Genomic DNA, 5,211 nt, shown 5'->3' on the forward strand with positions numbered 1-5,211 from the left:
GTATTTTAAAAAATTATCAAATACTGGCAGATTTTATAAAAATTGAAAAATATAGGAACATAGCAATAACAAAAAAACTAAACCACAGTCTAACCGTTCATTGACAAGCTACTGTTGACAGATTGGTGGTATATGGCAGCGGTTCTCAACCTGTGGGTCGTGACCCTTTCATAACAATGAAAATACATCCCGGCACTGGGAAGGTTGAGAACCACTGGTCTAGGGGACAAAAATTCCCCTTGGCCCTTAGAAGATTCCCCGAAAAATCAGCTCACAAAAGACAGATTAATTGGAGAAAAGGCACACAAATTTATTTCATGCATATACATGGGAGCCTTCAGAATGAAGACCTAATCCCCCATTCAGTGCAGACCATCCTGAGGTTATAGAAATAGTGGGGAGAGTGGGGAAAAGAGAATTCTGTTGAGGGACAAAAATTGACTACCAGGGAGAATTAAATGGGCTTGAAGAACATAGAGTGGTGTGGGGCAAAGTCTGCTGGGCCTATAGATCAGACCGTGGTTTGTGATAAAAGTCTGCCCAGGTTTTTGGACAGGTTCCAGCCTTTCTTTCTGTGATATAGGTTAAGTTAATGAAAACTCAGGGAAGGAACCAAGGATGATAGTTTTCTTCTTTGGTAGGTCCAGAATATAGGCAGATAAGGGAACTTCGGAGAATAGCTTTATTCTATGCTTTGGGAGAGATGATTCGGGTTGTGGGGTATCAAAAAAATACCCTGAAGCTCCTTTTTCAGTTCAGCAAGTACAAAGTGCTGTATTTTAGGTATTAATTTCTAACCCTCAATAGTATATGGAATTCTTTTTCCAAAAATTTTTAAGTATTGATATATACAAGAGCATATATGTAATATGTATTAGTACATGTATAAGCCACCTGAATTAAGAAAGGATTATCACCAGTACTATTGACACTCAGGGTGTTCTGTGCTACAGTAAGTTTTCTTCTTATCCCCACTGGAGATAATCACCACCTTGAAAAATTTAAATCACTTTCTGGCTTTGCATTTTTATTTTTTATTTTTTTTAGAGACAGTTTCACTTTATTGCTCTTAGTAGAATGCTGTGATGTCACAGCTCACAGCAACCTCCAACCCCTGGGCTTAGGCGAGTCTCTTGCCTCAGCCTCCCGAGTAGCTGGGACTACAAGTGCCCACCACAAAGCCCGGCTATTTTTTGTTGTTGTTGTTGGAGTTTGGCCAGGGCCAGGTTTGAACCCACCACTCTCGGTATATGGGGCCAGCGCCATACCCACTGAGACACAGGTGCCGCCCTGGCTTTGCTTTTAAAGAGGAACACAGACATACCAAATAACTTTTATGAATTTTAGTAAAAGTGAACTCACTTGTGACTGTTACCTAGCTGAAGAAATAGAACATTTTTAATCCTTTCTAGCCTCCCGAATGCCCCCTCCAGGTTAATACACTCTCCCAAAGGTAACTGCTATGCTGACTTTGAGCTTTTTAACAAGAGGACTCATACGATGTATGCTCTTCTGTGTTTTGTTTTATGTTATAAGGCCATGTCCTCAGCTGCTCACATGTTTAGAGTTGTTGTATTTCCTCTATGATTGACCAATTTATTATTGTGTGTGTTATGTCTCTCTTTCGTAATGTTTCTAACGTATCCATATCAGCTTTCTTTTGTTGAATTTTGGTGTATCTTTTCTATTCTTTTATTTCTGGACATTCTGTGGACTTTTAAGGCATGTATCTCGTAGATGGTGTATAGCTGAGTTTTAGTTTTTTGTCAAGTTTGATAAAGACTGTCTTGTTATTGGAATGTTTAGTCTATTATTAATGTAGTTATATATTTGTATTTGCTTTTTTAATTTTTTTTTTTTTTCTTAGAGACTTGGTCTTGTTATGTTGCCTGTCTGGCCTCAATTCCTGGGCTTATGCGAGCTCCTGCCTCAGCCTTCTGAGTAGCTGGAACTGTAGGCTGTATTTGTGTTTCAGTCTACAGTTTTAGTATATTCTCTTGCCTTAGTATTTGTTCTTTTTCCTTTGCTTTCTTGCCTGTTTTAGATTAATGTGTTATTTTTCTAGTCTATTTTTGTTCTCTATAGCCTTGTTAATAATTACACGTTCTTCTGTTATTCTCCTAGTGGTTATCTTAGAAGTTACAGCATACATATTTGGCTTGCTAGAATGATAGTTTTCTTTCTGGACAGTGTGAATACTTCAGACACTGAGTGTTTATGTGCCATTGTCCTGTGTTCACCATTTCTATTGTTCTTTTCTGAGTCTCCAGTGTTATCTTTGAGGTTATTTTCTTTCTACTTGAAGAATTCTGCTCAGTATTACTTTTACTGAGGCTCTGCCAATATTAGATTCTCTGAGTTTTTTGTCTCTTTGAAAAATGCCTATATTTTGCCATTTTAAAGTTGATGTCTTTGCTGGTTATAGAAGTCTAAGTTGTTAGGACTTCCCCTCCCCCAAAGATACTCTGGTTCCCTAGTTTTTGTTTTAAAATCAACTGTTAGGATTATTAGGGATTTTTAGAAGGTAATGTGTCTTTTTAGTCTTTTACTCCCCTCTTGCTGCTTTAAGCCATTGGGTTTTTTTCTTTTTTTAAAGACAAGGTCTTGCTCTGTTGCCTCATCTAGAGTGCCATAAGGTTATCATACCTCACTGCAACCTTATGGTCCTAGGCTGAAGTGATCCTCCTGTCTCAGCCTCCCAAGTAGCTGGGACTAGACGTATATACCACCACACCCAGCTGATTTTTCTTTTTTTTCCCAGTAGAGATGGGGGCCTCTCTTTGGCTTAAGCTATTCTTGAACTCCTGGGCTCAAGTGATCTTCCTGCTTTGGGCTCCCAAAGTGCTAAGATAATAGGTGTGAGCCACTGTGCCTGGAATTAAGTCATTGGTTTTTAGCAGTTTTTCCATAATGTGTCTGCGTGTGTGTAATATTTATCTGGCTTGGGATTTGTAGAGTTTCTTGAATCTGTGGCTTGATGTCTTCTGTCAGATTTGAAATGTTCTTGACCATTTTCTCAAGATAATGTTTCTACCCCACTTTCTTGCCTTTTTTGTGACTCTACTTGGAGACTTTTTCACTATGTCTCAGGTCTCTTGTATTTTTTCCCGTATTTCTCTTTATGTACTTCACGCTTAAATTAGATCATTTCCAGCTCTCTATTCTGCTGTGTGTTCAGTCTATTGGTAAGCCTATAGAGTTTTTTATTTTAGTTTTTTTAAAGTTGTAGAATTTGCATTTGTTTATTATGTCACCCAGGCTTAACCTGTCACCCAGGTTCACATTTATAGCTCACTGCAGCCTTATGCTTTTGGATTCAAGCAATCCTCCTGCCTCAGCTTCCTGAGTAGCTGTGACTGTAGGCATGTGCCACCACAGATAGCTAAATTTTTTTTTTTTGTAGAGATAAGGATCTCACTATGTTTTTTTTTTTTAATTAAATCATTATTTTGTACCTTGATGCATTTATGGGGTTTGGTGTACTGATTTGACATACAATGTGAAATGTTTACATTGAATTAAGTTAACACATCTATTACAATTATAATCTACTCTTAATAGTTTTGAAATGTACCATTGCATCACGCACATTAGGTGGGGTCTCCCCAAATACCTTCCCTTCTCCCCCCTTCCCTTCTGCTTTCTGGACTGTAGTTATGTTTTACCATTCATATGAGTGTGTAGGTGATTAAATATTGATTTCATAGTAGTATTGAGTACATTGGATACTTTTTTTTCCATTCTTGAGATGCTTTACTAAGAAGAATATGTTCCAGCTCTGTCCACGTAAATGTAAAAGATGTGAAGTCTCCATCTTTTTATGGCTGCATAGTATTCCATTGTGTACCTATACCACAATTTGTTAATCCATTCATGGGTCGATGGGCACTTGAACTGTTTCCATATCTTGGCAATTATGAATCGGGCTACAATAAACATTCTGGTGCAAATGTCTTTGTTGTAAAATCATTTTGATCATCTGGGTATATACATGGTAGAGGAATTGCAGGATCAAAAGGTAGGTCTACTTTTAGTTCCTTGAGTATTTTCCAAACTTCTCTCCAAAAAGTTTGTATTAGCTTGCATTCCCACCAGCAGTGTAGAAGTGTTCCCTTCTCTCGGCATCCACGCTCACTATGTTGTTCAGGCTGCTTGCAAATGCTCTAAGTGGTCCTCCTACCATGGCCTCCTAAGGTGTTGGGATTACAGGCATGAACCACTGCATCCATCCAGAAATCATAGTCCGTCTCACTCTTGATAGTTTCCAGGTGTCACCTTTTATTTCTTTGAACATGTTAATCTTAGATAATATAAAGGTTGAGCCTGATAACTCCAGTGTTGAAATTACCTACAAGTGAAGTTCTGTTTTCTGTTTTTTAACCTTTGGTATTTGGTTCTGTCTTTTGGCATGCTTGTTATTTTTTTAGTTGATTGCTGGACATCATATGTAAAAACTGATTAAGCTCTGGATGGTATTTTTTTTCCAAATAGGTTTACTTTTCTATTGGTAGGTAGTTAATGTGGGGACAGATAATCCAGTTGAGAATTGATGTGATTAGGGCTGAGTTTCAGTTGTGTGTTAGTTTTTTTTTGTTTTTTTTTTTGCCTCTCTCACTCTAGGTTCTTAAGACATGGTCCCTTGTAGATCTTGACTTAAAGCCCGGGCTGTTTGCCAGGCTGCCACTTTTTTGTAAGGACCTGAACTCCGGTCTTTACCTCCCTTGCACAGGAAAACTGTCAGAGACTTTAGTTTCTTAGGCTCCTCCCTGCTGCTCTCTGTTTGGCCACTTAGCTTCTCACAGCACGGTTTAGGGTCTGCAAATCCCTCAACAAAGAAAGAAACAGAGACTATTGACTTTGCCTCAGCATATTTTCTGCCTTGGTTCTCTGCTTTTTAAAAATAGCTTGTTTATTTTCTTTAGATTCAGTTTTTCCAGTTTTCTGTAGGAGCTTTGATTCTATATAAGCTACTTTGTTATTGTGGAAGTGAAAGTTAAAACGCATGTTTAGTTTTGCTTATTTTGAAAGTCACATTGTATATATTCCTCTGTGGCCCTTTCTATAAAAGTGGGCTTTGTTTCTAAGATTCTTCCAATTTGATTCATGCACTTTAATTGATTTCAGTGTTGCAGATCTTCATGGCTTATTTATTTATTTATTTTGAGACAGAACCTCAAGCTATCACCCTGGGTAGAGTGCTGTGGCCTCACA

At 38.0% G+C, this 5,211-nt stretch overlaps 1 protein-coding gene across 2 annotated transcripts in view; it reads left to right on the forward strand.

Moving 5' to 3' along the window:
* The window catches only part of RCHY1 (ring finger and CHY zinc finger domain containing 1), a 30,379-nt gene that overhangs the window by 5,875 nt on the left and 19,293 nt on the right, over nt 1–5,211 (forward strand). The gene's annotated exons all lie outside the window — the stretch shown is intronic.

Source organism: Otolemur garnettii, unplaced genomic scaffold, assembly GCF_000181295.1.
Source record: "Otolemur garnettii isolate 467f Iridium unplaced genomic scaffold, OtoGar3 scaffold00039, whole genome shotgun sequence".
Classification (NCBI taxonomy): Eukaryota; Metazoa; Chordata; class Mammalia; order Primates; family Galagidae; genus Otolemur; species Otolemur garnettii.